This window comes from Martes martes (genome assembly GCF_963455335.1).
Source record: "Martes martes genome assembly, chromosome: 8".
In the NCBI taxonomy this organism is placed as follows: Eukaryota; Metazoa; Chordata; class Mammalia; order Carnivora; family Mustelidae; genus Martes; species Martes martes.
This window is the reverse complement of record NC_137895.1, coordinates 40,080,515-40,106,975: the sequence shown is the minus strand read 5'-3', so window position 1 is coordinate 40,106,975 and position 26,461 is coordinate 40,080,515. Positions and strand designations below refer to the sequence as shown.

Here is a 26,461-nt window from a genome sequence, read left to right as displayed (position 1 = left end):
ACTGGGGCAATCATTGCTCTTTAATTTGTTTTTAAAGATTTTATTTATTTGTCAGAGAGAGAGCACAAGCAAGGGGAGCAGCAGGCAGAGGGGGAAGCATGCTCCCTGCTGAGCAAGGAGCCAGACTTGATCCCAGAATGCTGGGATCATGACCTGAGCCAAAGGCAGACTGATCCACCCTGGAGTCCCAGTCACATTTTTTTAAATATATATATATATATATCTTCTAGGTGTTCTTCAGTAATCTTTACCTGTTAAGATACTGGTTTTCTAGGAGAACATAAAACTATGCCACTCTTTGTTGGTCTGCATGTCCTTCTAACACTGTATTCCCCTCTTCATAGAACTCTACAAAGTCTACACACTGATTTTAATTTTTTCCCTTACAATTTAAAACTCACATTAATTGGGACCTTCACAATGATATATATTTACATTTGAGGTTATAAGTGTAATTAATGGTTGCTCATTCAATTGTTTTCTCCTATGACTTGCTGGCACCTCCCACAATGTTTTCCTTCTTCGAATATATTAGCTACTTGTTTGCCATAGGAAATTGATTTACATATTTATCGGAATGTTTTTCTCCACCCTCATCACACTTAGTTTCAATTCCTCTTGATTAGTTTATCTCGCCTCTGGGCAGACACATTCTCCGAGGAAAAAACAGAGCTTGACAAAGCTTAGAAAATAAAATGAAAATAGGGAAGGCATCCTGGGTAAAATGGATGGTGCAGAGCTCGAAATAAAAATATGTGACGGGGGGACAATTGTGTGGGTCATTGTGGGATTTCTGAAAGAAAACAGTGAGAGCTTAGGTAGAAATGACAGGAATAAGCCACAAAAATAGCCTTGAATTTCAACTTGAGAAGTTTAGACTTAGCGTACAGATTTTAAGATTTCATCTGAAGTTGAACGGTGTTGCTCAAAATGACATCTAAATAGATGACTGTGGGGAGTGGCACACAGAAGACAGAGGAGATGGAAATCAGATACACAGCTTTGCATAAAGAATCTGCACTGCTGTTCCAGAAAAAATGAAGAGGAAGTAAGAAATTGAAGGGATAATGAAGAAATGCATAGGAAGTTACATAGGAACCTTAGTTGGGGGTTAAAGGATGAATTTGTTTGTGTTACCCTTGGTGAATTAGAGGCACATTCAAGTGGCCTTGAATGAGAAGTCTGTTAAACAAAGATGGTTTCTGCCAGATAGAATTGGAAAGACACAGTCGGGGTTTTCTGTATTAGGGAGCACAGATGTGTGACCATCTAAGAAGGATGCTGTATCATAGCATTTTCAGGTGCAAGTGAAGGAAACCTAACGCAAATAAGTTCAAGCAATAAAAAGGATTTATTGGAAAGGCACTGGAGTAACTCACAATATAAAGAAACAACTTCAGGGCTCAGGCACTTCTGAGGGGGTTAAGGATGAAGAACTGGGGCTTGGCCTCAATCAGAAATTTTCCTCTCTCTCTTTCCCATCTCTTTTTGCTTATCTCTCTTTGCTCGTCTCTCCTTGATTCTGTTTCCTTCTATGCTTGACAAGTTTTTTTCCCTGTGGTAAAAATAGTGGTTAGTGGGGGCGCCTGAGTGGCTCAAGCCGCTGCCTTCGGCTCAGGTCATGATCTCAGGGTCCTGGGATCAAGTCCTGCATCGGGCTCTCTGCTCAGCAGAGAGCCTGCTTCCCACTCTCTCTCTGTCTGCCTCTCTGCCTACTTGTGATCTCTGTCAAATAAATAAAATCATAAAAAAAAAAATAGTGGTTAGTGGAAAACATTGGAAGCATATTATTAAAGAATTTTTCTAAAGAGGAACTGTTAGCCTACTGGCAAAGGGCTCTGATTGATTTTGTGTTGGTCATGAATCCATTCCTGGGCCACTTATTGCGGTCAGGGGCAGGTGATAGGATGGTTAACGTCTGTCTCTGTGGACAGGAAGGTGAAATGTATCACTACCCAAAGTGATGGTGAAGAATATGTCTACTGAGAAAAAAAACCCCAAAGATGGCTCAACTTGTAATTCAATTTTATATTGCAATAATAACTAAAACATATATTTACAACCGTATCACTGTGCAAGATGTTAATACCAATTCATGCTACCGTAGTCACCTGGCAACATCATCAATAATGCTTAAAAAAAACACAATAAAAAACTGGTGGACTGACACAAAAGTAGAAAAAATTTAAATGAAATGGCGACATACTGTGTCTTAGAGCAAATCTATATGCCTCTTAAGCAAGTAAGGATAACATCAAAAGCATTGTCTTTCTTTGAAATAATTAGGATCAAACATGATGAGACATCAAAGAAGAGGTTTCAGGATAAGCAAAAGAAAGTCTGCTTCAGGAAGAAAATTGCTTGTTATATAGCATTAGAGGAGGATGAAGTCAAAAGCATGAAAACAATAATCCATCAACCTGTGATAGCTCGACTCTGAACAAGTCAGAAAGCCAATGATCTAAGTTGGGCTCATCTGTAACGAAAGCCATGAAGCAATTGATGTCTACAGAAAGCAGAAGTCATGGAGAAGATTAAAGGCACTTAGGAGCAGAATAGGAATTAACAAAAAAAAAAAAAATAAATTAAAGGAAGAAGAAGAAGAAGCACATGGAGAGAGAAAAAGGAATGAATAGAGCTGTGAGTCACAGTTATGTCAGGGCGTAAATATTGCAGTACATCGAGGAGCTGCTGAATTTGTTTTTATAAGACACTGAACAGCATCTCAGTTCTGCATGGGGTTTGACTACATGGCAACTGGGACTGCTTCCTTTAGTTCTTTCCCATGTGTCCTGAGGATGGATCTCCAATTACTGAACTGTATCTCTCTTCCTTGAAACCTGAAGAATCTTCATTTTACACATTATCTTTTAGGCAAATCTTTTGTTTAAAGACAATGGGTTTCTAATGAAATCTATGAGTTTTGCAGTGCCGTGTTCTTGATTAATATGTGGGCTTTTTTGCCCATTGTTGAGATTTGAACAGCAAGTATTTTAGAGCACACAGACCTTGAGAGCAAACAGATGTGGCTTTCAATCCTCGAAGAGCTCTATGTCCTCCAACAGGTTTTCCATGCTTAAATTTTAACATGGTAATAGTGCTCCTAATAGAGCTGTTTTCAAGTTTAAATAAGATATAATGTCTTCAGCAGGATTAGTTTCACAGAGCATTCAAAAGTGTTAGCTATTAATTATCATTTGACTATAAATTCATATGAACTTATTGCTCTGCAGTTAATAAAATTAACTTTTGCAAATATTAATGTCCTATTATATATTTGAGCAGGTGGTTCAGGTAATTGCCATATTATGCTAAAATGCTTTTATGATACGCTGGTAGGTCAGGGAAAAAAAATAAAACAACATGAGAAAAGAATGGGTATTTGACTATTCCAAACATATAGTAATGATCTTTTGATTATCCCTTCTAGTGGGTGACATCATTACATTTTACTTAATTTGTTGTGGTTCTTCAAACAATCTAGGGTTTGGGGAGCCTAGGAAACAAAAATAAATTTGCTACCTGAGTTCTGAAGAAATGAGGTATAAGACAAAAGAGAAAAGCAGCAATATTGATAACACAGACGCTGCAGATGGTGGCTTATAGCTAAAGGAAGGTGGAATATTTAATATAGAGCCAGAGACTTAGATAGACTTAGCCACAGGTAACCCTGGCTTTGGGGCCAGGCCTCCATGCTTAGGATGTGAGCATAGAGAAACAAAACAAATATGTATATCCTGCAAACACCCTGGGTCCAAGGAGAAAGAGAAGGAGAGGTGACTGAACTTCCCAGTTTTTCATTGCAAGATAACCAATAGTTTTAAGTCATTATTTACACCTTGGGAGAAGTAAGTGATGGGACAGAGAAAATCTAGAAATGTTACCCTATTAGAGTCCCCTCCATGAGAAAGGGAACATCAGAAGAATGGAAAAGTATCTCCCCAGTTTCTCCCAAATAAAACATATTTATTTACTCGATTTTAATTAGTGTTACATATTTTTTTAATAAATCCTACATCTGTCTTGTATTACTGGCATGAGTAACTGCCCAAATATTTCATATTATTATTTTTTAGACAAGTCTGAAAGACTAAGTCTGAGGATTTGTTTCTTTTTCATATTTTCAAGGTATGCATAATTCACTATGTGGGTCATGAGCGGAAAAATAGATCATTGTTTGGAAAGAAAAAAAGGATAGTGGTGTTACTGGCAGAACAGAAGAACTGCTTTTGCCATGTTGACTTTGGAAAGGGAAAGAAAAGAGCATCAAAGCACAAGGATCTTGGGACTCTCCATTGTGAAGGAGAGGGCAAGCCCATGGGTGAGTAGATCAGACTGCACATCAGAGTTCAGCTGTGCTCTGGTGTGGAGGTATCAGAGGGTGTGCTGGACCTAGATCATATGCCATAAAGTATAGATGGGAGATTTGGAGATAGTCCCAGTTCTGAATTGTGCTCCTTTGGAAAATTCATTTAAATGTGAGAGATTTGGGACCAACTTTTTCTTACCAAAAGCTTCCCAAATATCCCTTTCCTCTAAGGCCAAGACTCAACCAGGTGTTTAGGTACTCACAGATTTCGGAATGGGTAAGAATTTGTATACAAACATGTGGTGATGTGGAAATTTATGAGAGACCCATAGAGAGGTAATGTTTTAGTCCAGTCTGGTGTTCATGCAATGCCAAGGGGCTGACAGCTACAAATTGCCTCTTTGATTGTGATAGTTTTAGTTTCAGTGAAGCTTAGTGCTTCTTCCTGCTAGCCAACACTGTCTTTATGAAAACTTGTGAAAAATGTGATTAGATAGTGAGATCATCACGGAGGAAGCCTGGCTTCAGTGGAATAATTTCATTGATTGGTGTTTCCATTTGAGACATTGTTGGATATTGTTAACAGGTGAGCCTGTGCCTGGGTGGCTAATACTGTAATCACACTGACCATAATGGCTTAAGCTTTGATTCCCTTCTGGGGAATCAAAATGTTGAATTCATGAAGAGGAAATTGAAAAAGTTTCAAGGGGTGGAATATTTGAATTAAAATCTAAATTAATGTCCTGCTGGATATAAGAGGATGTTTAGTTGTATGCAGCAAAGATGTTATTTTTAAATTTTTTTTCAGTGACAGTAAAATTGTTAGGTAATTGCCATATTCTAACAGAATAGTTCTGGTACAATCTGCTTCCCAGAAATCATATGGTGTTTATTGTAGAAGAAGTGGCCACTTTAGAATGGTCTAGAAAAAGATCATTCTAGAAAAGAAATAAACAAAAACCATTAAATCTTTAAGAGAATTAGAAGAAAATCTTTGAATGTAACTTTTTAAAACAAAAAGTAATTCTCACTTGTATTTTGCTATGCTGATGAATTTAGGAAATAAGATTTAGAACTTTAGATCCTTTAGAACTAGGATTCTAGGGTGTGACTCATGGTCTTTATTTTAGAAATGTACTATTTAGACATAGATGGGATGGTGGGAATTTTCCTGGAGGAGTTATCCCTAACAAGTGCATTGATACTGTGAATTATCGTATGTAATCAATTAAATTAAAATATTACTTAATATTTCTTAAGAAGATCTAATAAGCTTTTCTCAATGAGTTAAAGTGTGGTACAGAGCAGGTTTCTCAAGAATCTCAAGGTGTGTGGTTCAGTTATTAAGCATTTGCCTTTGGCTCGGGTCATGACCCCAGGGTCCCGGGATCAACTCCAGCATCGGGCTCCCTGTTCTGTGGAAAGTCTGCTTCTCCCTCTCCCTCTACCTTTCTCCCCTTCTTGTGCTTTACATCAGTTCTAGCCTAAGTGAAAGAATATTGGATATTAGTCTCCTATGTAACAATTATTTAATCATGGAATGTTTAAGGTTATTTCACTGTTTTGAGAATTTAAAATTCCTAGCTTCTAAAATACCAGTCTTCAGGCATACAAAGCTGGATTGAAATAAATGAGGATATTTGGCTGATTAGTAATGCATGAAACTTGCCTCTTTCTGTATGTAAAGCATTCTCCCTGATATAAGTTCTCATTAATCTTGGTTGCAAAGATATTTAGCACTCAGACCTCTATTCTTTGAAGTTGAGAGGTCTTTAGTTTGGAGAAAAAAAGTCACAACATATCTTTCCCACATTGTTGTGGCTCTCTTGGCTGCCAGGTGAGGCAATTTTACTAAGAGGATACTGATTCAGATTCTTGTTTTATTTCCTGAATCTTCCAATAGTAGTGACTTTTAATAAGCCCAAATATAAGACTGAGATAGGAGGGTGGGTTATCAACCTCTACGTGGTATACACTCCTTTATTCATTCATCAAGCAGTCTTGAGTTCTGTTTTGTTTTGTCTTGTTTTGTTTTTTTCAAGATAGAGTAAGAGAGAGACAGAGATCAAAAAACCACAGCCATATTATTAATAAGCTGAAATAGAAAATGTGTTTCATATATGTATCTACCATCAAGCCTCCTCATTTTTTTTCCTTCAGAATAAAATCTGTACAGTCAGAAATGCGGACATCTCCCCTTGGCAGAGGCAGCACCGGCTTTCAGAAAGCAGAGAAAGTGTATATCTTGAGGCAACACTGCTAGAAAGAAATATCAGGGCAGGGACTGACAGCTTCAGGTTCTTCTCCTTAATGAACCTATTAGTTATGTCACCCTCCTCCTTGGGAAGGAGAGGACTCCACGTGCTTCCAAGTTTTTCTTTCCTGGTTGTACACATTCTCCTTCATTTGTCTGAAAAGTATGGGATAGAGAACAGACTTCACCTCCTCATCTCTGTCCTCTTCACAAGTAATTGTTCCAAGCAGACAATTTGCTAGGTGTTGTGAGATATGCACAGGTAGGAAACGCAGATTCCCTGCGCCTAAAGCTATCGGGTATAGAAGGGAACTTGATACCCAAAGTGAACAACTCAAATTATACTTTCTTGGAAAATCCTTCCTTGAATACTCTAAAGTTGTTTCCTTCCTATCTTAGACACTGTGTTACAGCATCAGGTTCTACTGTCAATCAGGACATTTATGAAATTATCATCTCTGTCAAGTTGTATCTTTTCTGTCTCCTTCCTCTACATAGAAAGTCTTTGGGATTGGGTGATGTTTCTTTCCCAGTATACTACTTTATGCTCAGCACACAGAAGAATTCCTGTGAACCAACATGTTATCAATAAATATTGTTGGATGAATGAATATTTGAATGGGCCATCTATTTGCAGAACTAACAGGTATAAATCTTACACCTTGATGATTTGGTAGCAATAAGTTAATCTTTGATACATCCTTCATGGAGAATATGAATCCTTTGAGTAAATATTATATATGGTTCATTTTGTTTTCAAATAAGGATGTGGACGTAAACAACAAGGTGAAAAAATAATGTATTTCTTTTGTAATTTTTCTGTTTTTGTCTGTCAGAACCTTGCTTTTGGCACAGGTAGTTCCTAGCGTATATATAGAACCCAAGTGTTGATGGCTATATCAGGAAGTACGTGGGTAGAGAAAAAGCCAACCAATGGGATGCTTTCTCAACGGTGCCATGCAACCAATGAGGAGGACGGTTGTTCCGGTGGCCACATTTCTTGATTCGTCAGAGTACTGTCAGTGCCCTTCCTGTGGAGCGTCCTTCTCTAACAAAGATACCAGAGAATGGATGAAAATCAAGAAAAACAGGAATAACAACAACAACAAGAAGTTGGGCAGAACTTTTGACCTCATGTTTCATCTCTTGAAACGGTTGTGAAAAACTTGACACCTTTTAAGACATTTTAGGCCTGTGTTCTGTATTTCCGAGCACCTGAACTCCTATGAGAGTAAGGCCATAATCTATGTGAAGAAAACATAGATTTGAGAAAACTGAGTAATCTAACATTTTCTGTTATTTTGTTAGTCATTTTGAATCTTACAGTGAACATTCATTTAAGAGTCCAGACACCTGCACTGATCCTCAATAGGTCAATTCACTATCATATTCATTTCCTGTCGCTGTTTCTGCTGCACTGAGAAATTGAAGACAATTGTAATTCTGAAGGTATAAGCAAAGAGCGTTTGAACCTAAACTTTCACCAGGAAAGGCCTTTTCGTATGCACAAAATGGAACGATTCTGTTTGAACAAAGCATATTTTTATATGATTTAGAATCATACAAATGATTTAATTCTAAATCATTAAAATGACTTAGAAATCATTTTAAAACATCTTCTGATGCCTTAAGTTTTTAGAATTTCTTTTGGCCACTGTATCTCAAGATTACTGACTAAAGGTTACTGGGTAAATAATGTTTGTTCTAAATTCTCAAAAATAATGTCTGTGCTCTATCAAAGTGTTGAGGTATCCTAATATGTCATGATGTGAATTCACATATCTCAGAAAAAAATATTACATATATAATTATATGTGTAATCTATAATATAGATATTGGTAAGGAAGAATGAGTGTTGGAAGGAAAAGAAATAAATTTTAATGTAAGATGCTTGAGGAGTTTTAAATTTGATTTCCAGGGCAAAGAACACTAAAATATTTATCCTTGAAATATAAGAAACAAGAACTCTACATGGAAATTTAAATGTTGCAAAAGCGATAAAGGGTAATACAAAAGAAAAAAATAAGAAATATGTTTTTAGCCAGTGCAATTTTATATACCAGCGCTGGAATTAGAAGAGTTTATACTTCGGCATTATGTATTACTTCACCTTTTACTATTTTTCTATGATAGAACGGAGGATGACAAAGCATGGCTTCAAAAGAGAATGAATTTATTTCATTCACAGAACTTAATTACAAAATGTTTGCTAAATCCAAGTACAGGGAGAGCTAAAGTCAGCTTTTAGTTGTTCATACTCAGTATCTATGATAATCTTTGAAATCTATTGGAATTTTGATTCTTAAGCAAGAAGGGTTGGCTGGGAAATGCAGTTTAGATGAGAAGTCTAGAAATTGATGTGCTGGCATTAAATCAGGACTCGTCCTTCTTTCCTTAGATTTTCTGTTTTCTCTTTTCCTGAACTTGTGGTTTTCCCCTTAGCTATGATCTCACTGTCGTTGCATTTTCTCTTCTTAGAGAAAACAATATTATTATTAGAAGAAGCACTGCTATGCACGTGGAGCATTTCTGATTCAGGTATGCAAGTTAAGGATGTCAGCCTCCTCTTGGCTCTAAAAGTACATTTGCTTCATTGCCTTCTTTCTGTTTCACAAAGGCCCTCATGCCAACGTCCAGCCCCATGATGGGAGTTTTGAAAGAGCTCATCAGCAGTCATCATGGTTGGAGGAGTTTAGAATAAATGGATGAAAACCTAGAGCAGCACCTTAGCATTACTGCAGAACTTGAGAAGTCTTGGAGTATCTGGTTTGACATCCGATTCCTAGGTTGACTGGTAACAAAAAAGTCATTAGAGCCAGAGGGTAGAAAAAGAAAAAAAGTTTTGCCCATAAAATCTTGACAACTTCAGGGAAGAAGCTGCATTTCCTTTAGTATTCATGGGAAGGAATTCTGACTTGCTCTAAGACTGGTTGTTATTTTACAGTTCATTAATCACTGAGTGTAAAGGGCTCTGGGGGAGCAGAGGGAAGCTGAGGTCAGCCATCCAGCAGACGGCCCATGATAATGACAGTGTGGCAGAGGTCTTCGGCTTCCGGCAGCCAGCCCAGGCCCCAGGACTGTTAGGATTAGTCACCATAACCAGTCTGGCTTGACGTGCCCTCTACTTCCAAAGAAAGCAATGCTTAAATGTTCAAGTCCCTTGATGTAATCATTCAATGCAAATAGCATATTTTTCTAGCTCTCTCAAAGTCATAAAAGCTGAGAGAGATTGAAGAGATAATGAGTACATCAGAATGTACAATAATATTCCCTTTCCTTAAATAATTGCCATTTGATCTGCAAAAACATGGCAGATTGGGCAGAATAATTATCACTCATTCTATATTAAATATACAGTTATTATAGCACAGGTATGTTTTTTCAGTTGTTCTCCAATTCTTCCTTTTTTCTCTTATTCCTCCCTGAATTCAGTCTGCAGACCTCGGTGATAAACATTATAAAAACTTGATTTACAGAGCTCTTATGGTCAAAAACCCTGGGCAAAATGCAGGGCTCTGAAATGCACTGTAACTTGATCAATATAATAGTTGAGTATTGTTTAAAAACAATAAAAAAAAATCTAGCACTTTCTTTGTAAAAGACTTGTAAGAAACACATTTCTTCTTTCAGATAAAAATCATTTATAAATACCAGGAAAGTGCTCAGAATTGAATGCCTTTCAAATAATATCAGACATTTTCTGGTATAGGACAGTTTTATTTAAAGGCTTTAGTGATAGTTTTTATGTTACAAAATTTTGCCCTTATATTTCTATTGTTTTGTGTCCTTACATAAAGAGCAGCATAATACACTGATAGAAAACTCAGTATTACACATATTTGAGATTTTAATTGAGAATGTCTTATCTTTCATTTAGCACCTAATATGAAGCTTAATTTTGCATTTCATGATTAGCAGTTTTGCTAAAGAAAGTGAATTATTCAAAGGGAATTGCCAAGAAAATGTTTTAAAATGCTTAAATGTTTTATATCTAAAATATAATGAATACTGTGTTTGGACACACAAAATATGGAAGAATGCATTTACTTATGAATAATTGAATTCCTAGGGGCACCTGCCTCAGCTGGTTAAGTACCTGACTTTTGGTTTTAGTTCAGGTCATGATCTCAGGGTCATGAGATGGAGCCCCCAGTAAGGCCACACCCTCAGGGTGAGCTAAAATTGACTTCCTCTCCCTCTCCCTCTGCTCCTCCCGTCCACATGAATGCTCTCTCACTCTCAAATAAATAAATGAATGATTAATTGAATTCCTAATTATAACCTTTTTAAATGTATTTCAAATACCTATAATGGATAATGCTAACCTTTTGCAGTTGTTCACTATGCTTGAAAGATATAACTTTTTTTTTTTTTAAGATATAACTTTTTGATATATGATAACATAGCATCCCTCTTTGGATTAATTTTTTTCCTCATTGAGCATGCAGTAAGTCTATTGAGAGCCACATTTAAAAATATTTTGATGTTTATCTTCCTTAAGGAAAGTTTAGTTTAAATATGACAGTGATAGGACAGATTATCTCGTCTTTTCTTCCTTTTTTTTTTTTTTAAGACATTCTAATTTTTATTCCTTCCATTTTATTTTATTTATTTATTTATTTTTTAAAGATTTTATTTATTTATTTGACAGAGAGAGAGAGATCACAAGTAGTCAGAGTCAGGCAGAGTCAGGCAGACAGAGAGGGGGGAGCAGGCTCCCCACTGATCAGGGAGCCTGAAGTGGGGCTCGATCCCAGGACCCTGAGATCATGACCTAAGCCAAAGGCAGCGGCTTAATCCACTGAGCCACCCAGGCGCCCCTATTCCTTCCATTTTAGAATAATGCTCTATATTAGCTTAGTCTAGATTGATAACAACCCCCAAATCTCAGAGGCTTACAACAATAAATATATATATTTTTAATCATATTATATATTACCTTCAGTTTGACTGTGACTCTACTTCACATCTTCAATCCAGGACGAAGTTGGAAAAACAGACCTTAACATCTTGGCACATGATGTTAGAAAAATATGTGACAGACAAAAATAGAAATGAGAAATGGCAGAGCCTCATGAGGGATCCTAATATTTTGATCAAAAAATGCCATGTGTCAGTTTCAATTACATTGGCCAAAGCACATCAAATGGCCCGATGTGGGGCAAAGACCATCTCCCCCCCCCTTTTTAACTGAACTACAGTTGGCATATAATATTAGTTTCAGGTGTACAGTATAGTGATTTGACAATTATGTATATTACAAAATGCTCACCACAGTAAGTGTAGTTACCATCCCATCACCATACAAAGTGATTACAATATTATTGATTGTATTCCCTGTGCTGTACATTTCATCCAAGTGACTTATTTATTTTACTGGTCTTTGCTTTCTAATTGTCCTTATATGATACTATACAAATCCTAGAGGACTCCATCTCAGGCAGCATCAAGGCTTCAATCAGATCTTTTTTTTTTTTTAATTTTTTATTTTAATAAACATATAATGTATTTTTATCCCCAGGGGTACAGGTCTGTGAATCGTCAGGTTTACACATTTCACAGCACTCGTCATAGCCCATGCCCTCCCCAATGTCCATTTCCCCACCACCCTCTCCCGTCCCCCCTCCCCCCCGCAACCCTCAGTCTGTTTCTTGAGATTGAGTCTTTTATGGTTTGTCTCCCTCCCAATCCCATCTTTTCATTTTTTCTTTTCCTACCTCCCCCCAACCCCCCCCACCTTGCATCTCCACTTCCTCATATCAAAGAGATCATATGATAGTTGTCTTTCTCCGATTGACTTATTTCGCTAAGCATGATACCCTCTAGTTCCATCCATGTCGTCGCAAATGGCAAGATTTCATGTCTTTTGATGGCTGCATAGTATTCCTTGTGTATATATACCACATCTTCTTTATCCATTCATCTGTTGATGGACATCTAGGCTCTTTCCACAGTTTGGCTATTGTGGACATTGCTGCTATAAACATTCGGGTGCACGTGCCCCTTCGGAGCACCGCGTTTGTATCTTTAGGATATATACCCAGGAGTGCAATTGCTGGGTCGTAGGGTAGCTCTATTTTCAGTTTTTTTGAGGAACCTCCACACTGTTTTCCAGAGTGGTTGCACCAGCTTGCATTCCCACCAGCAGTGTAGGAGGGTTCCCCTCTCTCCGCATCCTCACCAGCATCTGTCATTTCTTGACTTGTTAATTTTAGCCATTCTGACTGGTGTGAGGTGGTATCTCATTGCGGTTTTGATTTGTATTTCCCTGATGCCGAGTGATGTGGAGCATTTTTTCATGTGTCTGTTGGCCATCTGGATGTCTTTTTTACAGAAATGTCTGTTCATGTCCTCTGCCCATTTCTTGACTGGATTATTTGTTCTTTGGGTATTGAGTTTGATAAGCTCTTTATAGATTTTGGATACTAGCCCTTTATCTGATATGTCGTTGGCAAATATCTTCTCCCATTCTGTCAGTTGTCTTTTGGTTTTGTTAACTGTTTCCTTTGCTGTGCAAAAGCTTTGGATCTTGATGAAATCCCAATAGTTCATTTTTGCCCTTGCTTCTGTTGCCTTTGGTGATGTTCCCAGGAAGAAGTTGCTGCGGTTGAGGTCAAAGAGGTTGCTGCCTGCATTGTCCTCAAGGATTTTGATAGATTCCTTTCGCACATTGAGGTCCTTCATCCATGTTGAGTCTATTTTCATGTGTGGTGTAAGGAAATAGTCCAGTTTCATTTTTCTGCATGTGGCTGTCCAATTTTCCCAGCACCATTTGTTGAAGAGGTGTCTTTTTTCCATTGGATATTCTTTCCTGCTTTGTCGAAGATTAGTTGACCATAGAGTTGTGGGTCTATTTCTGGGCTCTCTATTCTGTTCCATTGGTCTATATGTCTGTTTTTGTGCCAGTACCATACTGTCTTGATGATGACAGCTTTGTAATAGAGCTTGAAGTCTGGAATTGTGATGCCACCGACTTTGGCTTTCTTTTTCAATATTCCTTTGGCTATTCGAGGTCTTTTCTGGTTCCATATAAATTTTAGGATTATTTGTTCTATTTCTTTAAAAAAAATGGATGGGATTTTGATAGGGATTGCATTAAATGTGTAGATTGCTTTAGGTAGAATAGACATTTTCACAATATTTGTTCTTCCAATCCATGAGCATGGAATATTTTTCCATTTCTTTGTGTCTTCCTCAATTTCTTTCATGAGTACTTTATAGTTTTCTGAGTATAGATACTTTGCCTCTTTGGTTAGATTTATTGCTAGGTATCTTATGGTTTTGGGTGCGATTGTAAATGGGACTGACTCCTCAATTTCTCTTTCTTCTGTCTTGTTGTTAGTGTAAAGAAATGTGACTGATTTCTGTGCATTGACTTTATATCCTGACACTTTACTGAATTCCTGTATAAGTTCTAGCAGTTTTGGAGTGGAGCCCTTTGGGTTTTCCACATATAGTATCATATCATCTGCAAAGAGTGATAGTTTGACTTCTTCTTTGCCAATTTGGATGCTTTGATTTCTTTTTGTTGTCAGATTGCTGAGGCTAGGACTTCTAGTACTATGTTGAACAGCAGTGGTGATAACGGACATCCCTGCCGTGCTCCTGAACTTAGCGGAAAGGCTTTCAGTTTTTCTCCATTGAGAATGATATTTGCGGTGGGTTTTTCATAGATGGCTTTGATAATATTGAGGTATGTGCCTTCTATCCCTACACTTTGAAGAGTTTTAATCAGGAAGGGATGCTGCACTTTGTCAAATGCTTTTTCAGCATCTATTGAGAGTATCATATGATTCTTGCTCTGTCTTTTATTAATGTATTGTATCACATTGATGGATTTGCGGATGTTGAACCAACCTTGCAGCCCTGGAATAAATCCCACTTGGTTGTGGTGAATAATCCTTTTAATGTACTGTTGGATCCTATTGGCCAGTATTTTGGTGAGAATTTTCGCATCTGTGTTCATCAAGGATATTGGTCTGTAATTCTCTTTTTTGGTGGGATCCTTGTCTGGTTTTGGGATCAAGGTGATGCTTGCCTCATAGAATGAGTTTGTAAGTTTTCCTTCCATTTCTATTTTTTGGAACAGTTTCAGGAGAATAGGAATTAATTCTTCTTTAAATGTTTGGTAGAATTCCCCTGGGAAGCTGTCTGGTCCTGGACTTTTGTTTGGAGATTTTTGATGACTGTTTCAATCTCCTTACTGGTTATGGGTCTGTTCAGGTTATCTATTTCTTCCTGGTTCAGTTGTGGTAGTTTATACATCTATAGAAATGTATCCATTTCTTCCAGATTGTCAAATTTGTTGGCGTAGAGTTGCTCGTAGTATGTTCTTATAATTGTTTGTATTTCTTTGGTGTTGGTTGTGATCTCTCCTCTTTCATTCATGATTTTATTTATTTGCATCCTTTCTCTTTTCTTTTTGATAAGTCTGGCCAGGGGCTTATCAATCTTATTAATTCTTTCAAAGAACCAGCTCCTAGTTTTGTTGATTTGTTCTATTGTTTTTTTAGTTTCTATTTCATTGATTTCTGCTCTGATCTTTACGATTTCTCTTCTCCTGCTGGGTTTAGGCTTTCTTTGTTGTTCTCTCTCCAGCTCCTTTAGGTGTAGGGTTAGGTTGTGTATTTGAGACCTTTCTTGTTTCTTGAGAAAGGCTTGCGCCGCTATATATTTTCCTCTCAGGACTGCCTTTGTTGTGTCCCACAGATTTTGAACTGTTGTGTTTTCATTATCATTTGTTTCCATGAATTTTTTCAATTCTTCTTTAATTTCCTGGTTGACCCATTCATATTTTAGAAGGATGCTGTTTAGTATCCATGTATTTGTGTTCTTTCCAAATTTCCTCTTGTGATTGAGTTCAAGCTTCAGAGCATTGTGGTCTGAAAATATGCAGGGAATGATCTCAATCTTTTGGTACTGATTGAGACCTGATTTATGACCCAGGATGTGGTCTATTCTGGAGAATGTTCCATGTGCACTAGAGAAGAATGTATATTCTGTTGCTTTGGGATAGAATGTTCTGAATATATCTGTGATGTCCATCTGGTCCAGTGTGTCATTTAAGGCCTTTATTTCCTTGTTGATCTTTTGCTTAGATGATCTGTCCATTTCAGTGAGGGGAGTGTTAAAGTCCCCTGCTATTATTGTATTACTGCCGATGTATTTCTTTGATTTTGTTATTATATAGTTGGCTGCTCCCATGTTAGGGGCATAGATATTTAAGATTGTTAGATCTTCTTGTTGGACAGACCCTTTGAGTATGATATAGTGTCCTTTGTCATCTCTTATTATAGTCTTTGGCTTAAAATCTAATTGATCTGATATAAGGATTGCCACCCCAGCTTTCTTCTGATGTCCATTAGCATGGTACATTGTTTTCCACCCCCTCACTTTAAATCTGGAGGTGTCTTCGGGTCTAAAATGAGTTTCTTGTAGGCAGTATATTGATGGGTTTTGTTTTTTTATCCATTCTGATACCCTGTGTCTTTTGGTTGGGGCATTTAGCCCATTAACATTCAGGGTAACTATTGAGAGATATGAATTTAGTGCCATTGTATTGCCTGTAAAGTGACTGTTCCTGTATATTGTCTCTGTTTCTTTCTGATCTACTACTTTTAGGGTCTCTCTTTGCTTAGAGGACCCCTTTCAATATTTCCTGTAGAGCTGGTTTGGTGTTTGCAAATTCTTTCAGCTTTTGTTTGTCCTGGAAGCTCTTTATCTCTCCTTCTATTTTCAATGATAGCCTAGCCGGATATAGTATTCTTGGCTGCATGTTTTTCTCCTTTAGTGCTCTTAATATATCATGCCAGTTCTTTCTGGCCTGCCAGGTCTCTGTGGATAGGTCCACTGCCAATCTAATGTTTTTACCCTTGCATGTTACAGACTTCTTTTCCTGGGCTGCTTTCAGGATTTTCTCTTTGTCGCTAAGACTTGTAAATTTTACTATCAGGTGACGAGGTGTGGACCTATTTTTATTGATTTTGAGGGGCGTTCTTAGCATCTCCTGGATTTTGATGTTTGTTCCCTTTGCCATATTGGGGAAATTCTCTCCAATAATTGTCTCCAATATACTTTCTGCTCCCCTCTCTCTTTCTTCTTCTTCTGGAATCCCAATTATTCTCATGTTGTGTCGTCTTATGGTGTCACTTATCTCTCGAATTCTCTCCTCATGGCCCAGTATTTGTTTGTCTCTCTTTTGCTCAGCTTCTTTATCCTCTGTCATTTGGTCTTCTATGTCACTAATTCTTTCTTCTGCCTCATTTTTCCTGGCAGTGAGAGCTTCCATTTTTGATTGCACCTCATGAATAGCTTTTTTGATTTCAACTTGGTTAGATTTTAGTTCTTTTGTTTCTCCAGAAAGGGCTTTTATCTCTCCGGAGAGGGTTTCTCTAATATCTTCTATGACTTTTTCGAGCCCGGCTAGAACCTTGAGAATTGTCATTCTGAACTCTAGATCTGTCATGTTACCTATGTCCATATTGATTAGGTCCCCAGCCTTCGGTACTGCCTCTTGTTCTTTTTTTTGTGGTGAGTTTTTCCGCTTTGTCATTTTGTCCAGATAAGATTTGCTTTCTCCTGCTGTGGAATTCCGCTGTTCTTGGTGACTGAAGTTGGTTTTGGATGGGTTTCTTGTTGATCTTCTGGGGGAGGGGCCTGTTGTAGTGATTCTCAAGTGTCTTTGCCGCAGGCGGAATTGCACCGCCCTTGCCAGGGGCCGGGCTAAGTAATCCGCTCAGGTTTGCTTTCAGGAGCTTTTGTTCCCTGAATGCTTTCTGTAGAGTTCCGGAGGATGGGAATGAAGATGGCGGCCTCCCAATCTCTCGGCCGGGAGGAGCCGAGAGCTTGGGGTTCCGCTCCTCAGTGCGCTCTCAGAGCAAAGCGCCCAACAGCCCCGCCTCCCTGGCTTGCGGTCGCGCCTCGAGGAAAGCAGTCAATTGCTGGAGCTGGAGAAAAGCGCCAGGTCGCTTTCGTCTCCGTGCCCTCGGGCCGCACTCTGAGCCCACCCAGCCTGCGACCGGCACAAGGTAACCCCAGGCTTAGAGCTCACTCCTCGGTTTTGTCGCTGTAGCCGGCTTCCCCGCTCTAATACCTGCGAGCTCTGCAGCACTCAGACACCCCCAGTCCTTCTGTGACCCTGCGGGACCTGGGGTTATGCTGACCCCGCCTGGGTTTCCCCCCAGTTTAGCCTCTGGAGCGATGTCTCCCGGTGGAGCCGACTTTTAAAAGTCCCGATTTTGTGCTCTGTCGCTCCGCCACTTGCCGGGTGCCGGCCCCTCCCCCCGGGGTCTATCTTCCCATCGCTTTGGATTCACTTCTCTGCAGGTCCTACCTTTCAGAAAGTGATCGATTTTTTGTTTCTGGAATTGTTGCTCTTCTTCTGTTTGATTTCCCGTTGGATTTGTAGGTGTTCACAATGGTTAGATAAGCTATCTAGCTGATCTCCTGCTACCTGATGTCGTCTCAGCCTGCTACTTCTCCGCCATCTTGACTCCTCAAGGCTTCAATCAGATCTTACATCTGCCCAAACTCTGATCACCCGCAAATGCACATAGATCTGATAGAAGGGAATTTGTGAACTTCAAAATTTGAAACTTTATAGATACAATGAGGATCTTAGTAAACCAGGAGAGATACACAGTTACTTAGAAGACGAACATTTCATAGACCATAAAGTGAAAACTAGACCCACCCTCAGCAAAGCTGGTTGGTAGAATCAAGCTGCTTCCAGATAAGATCACCTCATTTAGTAGAATTCTTTATTGGAAGAGTGTTGGCTTTTTTCCTGAACTACCCTTTGCTTCTCCTCTATCTTCCTGACAACTATTTAAACTGTTTGCTGACATCGTGGTTAACACTTACATAATGGACTCTAGCAAATGTTAGTGTCTTCCAATTTCTGCTTAGAGCACTATAAAAACCCAGCAGATAAATTATGGGCAAGGGAGACATTATATTTATAAAAAGGTTTCACCACAGGATTTCTTTAAATATTGTACTTCTCTAATGCAATTGAAATAATTCGATTAACTTTTAAAAAGACTTTCAGAAAGATAACCATATTTAGTTTTAGTTAATTCTTGTCATGTAGCTATTAGCACAGTGGTGATGTTTTGAAATGCCACTAAAACTCAAAGAGTTTTCCAAGTCCTCTCAATGTTTATAATTTGTCAGAATTAGAAATTTCATGGAATTATTCAAAAATATTTATGGAGTATTTACTGCATAGGCACTGGCAGGATGAAAACACACACACACACACTAATATTAACATTAACATTTGGCTTCTTATAAAGATATATATTTATTTACTTTCATTTCATTTTTGGAAATATGTATGAAAAATCATTGAAAATCCACAGGACTGGGGACTTGTAAAGGTGAAATTTTTTTCAAGAAAAGTACAATGGAGATTTTAGGTATCTTAGAGAAGAATAATGTTGATTTTTGGCAAAAAGTTCAGAGTAGATTATTAAATATGTGTCTCCTTTCAGTTAAGATTGTGTTTGGCTGCAAGTAACAAAAATTGGACTACTGTTAGCTTAACAGCATCTCATTTATTTATTTGAGTAAGAGGGAAAGGGAGAGCACAAGCAGGGGGAGTGAGAGAAGCAGGCTCCCCACTGAGCAGAGAGTCTGAGACTCGGGGCTCAATCCCAGGACCTGGGATCAGGACCTGAGCTGAAGGCAGATGTTTAACTGACTGAGCCACTCAGGCACCCCAGGCTCCTTCTGTCTCTCATCATTTGTAGCTTTCTTCCTCAGATTCCTTGGGTTACTGTTCTACTTGTAGGGCATCAAATCTGCAAAAGATGTTGTCAGCCATGTGGGTCCCTTTTGATCCAGAAAACAAAACCAGAAATAATCTTCCATTTGCATCTCAAAGCCCAGGACAACATCCCAAAAACACCTTCTAGATACAAGTTATTGTTTCTCACCTCGTGATCAGAATTGACCATTTCTAAATCTTTGCTTTGTTTCAGCCAAACGGTAGTCAGGCTTCTCTTCTCCAGAGAATGTCAGCTTGCCCCCTAAGCAAGTACTAACATGCAGAACTCTCCCTTCATCAGCTTAGGTTGAGAAGTAGCTGACCAAGGAAAGACATTCTCTGTCAAACCACAAAAAATACGCAGTCTGCTTACTCTGCATTCTTTTGCTAACTTTCCTTACTTAACTGCTTACTCCTCCATCTACAAGAAAAGCCTTTCTGTTTGATATTGAGATGCTTCTAGTTTTCTGAGATCAATGAGTTCTTCCTAATGCTCTAGTCTTGCTTCCAAATAAAGTCTTTATCTAAATCTGGATTTGTTTTTTATGACCCTTTGCTTTCTGGTTTGGGTGAGTAAGGAGAAAGGGAGGTAGTGACATTGGGTATTAGATTGGCCGTGTGAAATATCTGCTGAAGTTAGTAAGTGCTTAGCAGTGTTGAAGCCGAAAGTAGCTTATTTGCCGGCATTGTTACGTAAGGAAATCATTTATTCATTGGAAAGAGGCTTGACCCAGATGATCTGAATGTTCCTCTCCAAATCCAGCAGTGTACTCTGCTAAGCATGGTTCACACAAACCCCCAAATCAGCTTTTGGGCAGAGATCATATCTAATTTTAATCAATTGGGAAAACATTAAGAAACAATAAAATTTAAATTGGATTTTAATCATGTGTAGAATTTTAACAGTTGGAACAATACCAGTACATATTTGGGCAGGAAAACATTCAGGATTTATAGTTCATTGCCATGAAGCTCTCTGGATCCTTTACTGAACCACCAATGATTTCCCAAGCTCCCAGCTCTTAACGAGGAGAACAACTAAAGTCAAGGTTCCAATACATGCCAATATTTGACCTCCAAATACATATTTTTTGGTTAAAATTTTGCTTTTATTCCCATTTTAGATTAGTCTAATCTTGGTGAGAAGATAAAACTAATATGTAATTTTCTCTCCTCTTGGTTCAAGGAAACAATGTGATAAAATTATATCTTGAGCTCATCAAAAGTAATTTAAATCATCCCAAAGTGTCAAATATCTAATAATGTTTGGAACTAGGATGAGAAAAATATCCTTCAGTAATTCTCCAGGAAAAAATAATCCTGTTTTATGGATATGCTGAAAGGTGTTAATACAACTTTCAGACAGAAGATATGTATGATTTAGTGTTTTCGCAGGAATGAATGTAGTACTTATGAATAAAATTAAGACTTAAAAAACTACATTGGAAAAATCTTGAAAAATATTATTTTCCTCAAAACTTACCTCACTTTGCTTCATACGCACTTTTCCAGTCACATTCACTTATTTGATTTCTTTCTGAACGAGTGAAGAGTACCACAGTTTTATAATATACTTATCTTGAGACTCTATATTGACATAATCATTTTAATGAAAACAGGGGCAGAAAATTACTTTGGGAGTTTTTACTTAAGATTTTAATCCTATCATACTACTTTTTATGTACTTTTGAATAGACTTTCTTATTTCCTGGTTTCAAGCAGCAGATATTTTTAGGCAGACACTCTATGAAACATTTCTGCCTTTGTCCTAGGAATAAAGCACTAGGGTCAAACTTTTACTTACAAAAAGCATTGGTAGGAAATTTATGTTATTAATTTATGTAGTAGAATATATTTTTCTCTTCAGAAACACGTTACTCCTTTTATTGATTTGTTTTTGTTTTGAAAAGTTAAAAAAATATACAGCAAATTACAATAAGTAATATAAAAAATATCAGTGGGTGCGCCACCCAAAATTGGCCAAGATGGACATGTTCTACTTTCTGTATAAACATGAATCTGATCTATCTATCCACTTATCCACATTTGTGTACTTTAATAATTTATATTTTTTCTTTGACTGTTTCACACAATTTTCATTTAACTTAGTCCTAACAGGTACTAAAGGTGGATATAATTTGCATTGCTACTGTGAATATTTATATCCTGCATAGGATTTTCTAATTTATCATTGCTTACTTATAAGAATTCTAATGATTTTAGTATGTTGATTTTGTATTCAACAAACTTACTAAACCTTCTATTTGATAGAATGCAGTCTAACGTTGTCTTGGATGTTCTATGTAAATAGCAACTATTTTGTGACTTCTTTTTAAATTTGTATGCTTCATATTTACTTTTCTTGAGTTATAATATTGGCCAGGACAACCCATGCAATGTTCAATAACTGAATGATAACAGAATACTTGTTTTATTTCTCACATTAGTAGGAAAGATTCTTACATTTGACTTTTAGGAATAATATTCCTACAGATTTTTGGTAGCACTTTCTCAGGTAAAGATGTTCCCATTGACTCCTAAATTCCTTTTTAAATAAATAGGTGCTGTATTTTTCAAATCGTATTTTTCTGCACCTATTTTTTTCTCCATCATATGATCTTTGAAGTACTAGATCTATGTTTTATATTGAATTGGTAATTTTTTAAAAAATGCATTATACAGGGCTCCTGGGTGGCTCAGTGGGTTAAAGGCTCTGCCTTTGGCTCAGGTCACAATCTCGGGGTCCTGGGATTGAGCCCCGCATGGGGAATCTCTGCTCAGTGGGGAGCCTGCTCCCCCCCCACCCCGCCCCCGCCCCGCGCCTGCCTTTTTGCCTACTTGTGATCTCTGTCTGTCAAATAAATAAGTAAACAAATAAATAAAAATGCATTATACCAACCTTGCATTCTTGAAATAAACATTTTTGGTATTTTTTACTACTTTTTATTATATTGGGTTGAATTTGATTTCTGCTTTCTTTTTATTTCTTCATGTTTTTTGAAAGGTGAGATTTAACTATAATTTTTATACCTTACCTAATTCCCATATATTCTATATTAGATTCATAAAATGAGTAATGTCATTTTCCATTATTTTTTTGTTTTGAAAATAATTTGGTAGTATAAGGATTACTAACAACTTTGTCATTGCTTCTTTAGACTTTATTTGAGAGAGTGAGAGAGAGAGCATGAGTGGGGGGAGGGACAGAGGGAGAAGCAGACTCCCAAGCAGGGAGCCCACTGTGGGACTGGATCCCAGGACCCTGGGATCATGAACTGAGCTAAAGGCAGGCACTTAACTGACTTAGCCACCCAGACACCCATGGGTTATTAATAACTTTAACATCTGTTAAAACTTATGGGTGCAATGATCTGGATCTACTGCTTATTTTAGAGAAAGCCCCTTGTTTTATTTTTTTCCTCCCCTATCCCCAACCAATACAGTTTTTTAATGGCTGCTGGTCTATTAAATTTTTCTTCTTATTAAATCAATTTTAGTAACTTATTTTTTTAATAAAATTGCCCATTTTATCTATCTTTTCAAACATTGGCACAAAGTTACTTGTACTATTCTCTTGTGATTAAAAAAAACCTCTGTTCTATCACCATCTTGTCCCCTAAGATTGCTAATACTGTTTATTTTTACCCTCATTCTATTTATTACTATTATATATTTTTTTTCCTAACTCTTGTTAGAGGAACCCATGCTTAAGCCTGTAACACATGTAATTTTCTAGCAATAATAATTATTTCATGAACGAACACATGCCCTAATATACAACAGTGATGAAGGAGGAGAAGTTTTCTGGAACTGTTGGAAAATATGGACTTTCCCTTAAGAGACAGATACAAGAAGAGGTGGCCCTGTTTCTTCCAAGCATTTTTGGGCACAGATTTGTGGCTCCAAACTGCTCTAATCCTAGTCATACCTCCCAATAAGAAAAGGCACAAAAACAATACCAGAAAGATTTAATTTAGCTACTAGATTAAAATCAATAATCTTATCTCTGAACTCTCAGATAAATGATTAAAAAAATTTCCTGTTTAAGTCACTCTGAGAAAGGTTTATGCTTATTTAAACTCTAACTGTTGCACCTGTATTATTTCTTCCATATAGTTGCCTATATACCATAACGTGTATTCAGAAGTTGGTCAGTAAATGTTTTGCATGGGAATGAAGCAAGCCACTGTCTTTCCTCCTCCTTAACTCCTTCATATTTGTAAGTTCTCCATCAATGTCCCTTAGGGCCACTGGCTCTTCTCCTTGCCCAGTGACACCACTATAGGTGGCCACTGGCATCTCTAGTTTGGCTGATGGCAGACTCCCAGAACTAGACTCCTTGACTAGCCCCCCTCCTTCACGTTATAAACTCCACAGTTAGACAAATTGTCCTAAACTGCAAACCTCTGTTTGCCACTTTTCTGCTTATTAGGGAATTGGGTTTCAAATAAGAGCAACCAACTGTGGCCAAGAATATGTTACAGACACAGGCTTCTCTGATTGAGTGAGTTTGACCCCTGATAGGACCCTAGCTTTCCAGGGTTTGCAGGAAGGAATATCTCCATACCTTCCCTTTGGGAATTCTACCAAAGGGAAGGATGTTCATATAAAACATTGTCAGGGGCACGTGGGTGTCCATTAAGTGTCCATCTCCTGATTTGGGCTCAGGTCATGGTCTCAGAGTAATGTAATTGGGCCCTTCATCGGACTCTACACTCTGCGGGGAGTCTGTTTGAGATTCTTTCCCTCTCCCTCTTGCTTGCACATGCTTGCTCTCTTTCTCTAAAATAAATAAAGATTTAAGACACTGTCAAAATGACAAGTGAAAATCGACAGTGGTTCTCAAATTCTCCAGTCCAAACTGAACAACATGGCTTATAAAAGAAATACATTGAGCTGCCCATGTTCTTCTTTCTTTGGAAATCTCCCTTGGCTAACTCTCATTCACTCTCCAGTTCTCAGCTTAGTATCTACTTCCTCCACTGGAAGCTTTCCCATTGCTCTCATGTCCAGGTTGGAAGTCTTATGTTCTCATAGAACAAATTGTACCTGAAATGTCTTATTATTTTATATATAATTCTAAATCTCCTTCACTGGACTTCATGCTGTCCTCTGTTTCTGCCTTGCACATAAAAAGATGCATAACACGACTAGACATTCACTAAACATGTAATGAATAAATAAATAATGTATGTGCAAGCATTCAGGGAAATGCCTAGAAAATACTATTCAGTAATGCCATCTTTCTCCCTTTTCTTTTTCTCTTTCCTAAGGTACAGTTGAAATTGAGATCTGTTGCCAACCTGAACTTAACCTCTGATGTACTAAAGGTGGACCTGGGGCAGGAACTTTGATATGCTTTTAAACTGACTACTCTCTTTCTACAATAATTACTTCATCCCAGTAATGCCTCTTGGGATTGCATTTTTCCATCTAACCAGAAACCATGGATGTGAGCTCCGGGGTATATCTAGGAGGCTTGATATTTTACATAGCATGGTAGCCTTTATGCTTTGGAATTAGAGCTGTTTCTTATGTGCCAGTGGAGGCTCATGCCAACCACATAGAGTTCCTTGACTATACCATCTTGATCCCAACATGTCTTGCATGATAAATTTATAAAAAGTTGATTTTTTTTTATCTTACTTGGTGATAGTTTAAGTTTTTTCACTTTCTACATAAAATAAATCAATTTGGACATTTCTGAGTCAAAAGGTATTATTTTCAAAATAGAACTTCACTCTGTAACATTGAAATGCATCATCTGTTTATTCAGCCAATCTTCCTTTAATTGGCATATATTGGGTACCTACTAGGTTTCGAGCACTGGAATAGGCGTAAGTAGTACTAAGGTAAATCAGATTCAGCTTCTTCCTTGAGGGAGACAGACACCTAAACCATTCATTCTAAAACAAGCAAACAAAACAATGAATAAAATGGAAGCCCTGAGGAGAGCTATCCCTGGGTAAAGGCAATAGCAGCAACAGCAACACTGTCCTTGATAGCCGAAGAGTGGTAAGGAATAAGAGTCTAATTGAAACACTAAGTCTTCTGATGATTCTTAAGTTTGCCAGTGCAATAGAGGGCAGCTGTGGAGAATTAATTAAAACAAGTATCAGTTGTATTCTACACATGGGAATCAGACTACAGTTGTGAAAGCTTTTACTTAGAGGTACCCAGAAAACAATATGCATTTAAAATCGTATTAACTGTGGACATAATATCTAAAATAATTCAGTTGCTGTAGATACTACTTATGAGCCAATAGGCAATAAGTTGAGGAGTTATGCAAGAGTTTCCCGAGAATGACTCGAGATCCATGCTTTCTTTATTTAAAAAAAAAAAAATGGTGTGAAAATAGAAAAGGATGGCTTGTGTTAATACATATACAGTGTTAATAAAAGAATAACTTATAGGGTAGGAAGCATTTTTTTTCCTTTAAAATTTTTTTTTTTAATTGAAGTATAATGGCATACTGAAATGTGTGTTCCCCGGTCTGCTAGTCTGCACGTCCCGCCCTTGCTCATGCAGCTTGGTCGCGGACTCAGAAAACATGCACAGCGAAAGCCCACCCTAGACCTTGAGACACCTCTGTGGTGGATGGCACCTTCAAGGAGGTGAAGCTTTCTGACAGAGGTAAATACTTTGGTCCTCTTTTTCTATCCACTGAACAACTCTTGTCTGTCCCATGGAGATCATTTTCAGAGAACATGCTGAGGATTTTGGCAAGCTAGGCTGGCAGCTGCTGGGCTCTCTGACTACTCTCAGTTCACCCACCTGGCTTGGATCAACAAGACTGATCCTCCTGAGAAGGAAGGAGGCTTGGACCCCCTGAACATGCCCCTGCCTGCCGATGTAACCAGAAGCTTGTCCCAAGGTTCTGGTGTGCTGAAGGAAGATGAAGGCATTGCCTACAGGGGCCTGTTTATCATCCATGGCAAGGGTGCACTTCACCAATCATTGTCAGTGATTTGCTTCTGGGTGCTCCATGGAAACAGCTCTGCAGCTGGTCCAAGACATCCAGCCCACAAATGAGCATGGGGAAATCTGTTCTACTGGATGCAAGCCAGGCAATAACACAATAAAGCCCACTATAGATGACAGCAAGGAATACTCCAAACACAACTAG

The 26,461-nt window shown here is 38.0% G+C and overlaps 1 pseudogene across 1 annotated transcript; it reads left to right on the top strand.

Moving 5' to 3' along the window:
- Nucleotides 1-4,582: 4,582 nt before the first annotated feature.
- Nucleotides 4,583-26,461, top strand: LOC308347036 (peroxiredoxin-2-like; annotated as a pseudogene). Its single transcript has 2 exons — nt 4,583-4,586; nt 25,918-26,461. The product of its transcript is annotated as a peroxiredoxin-2-like (transcript).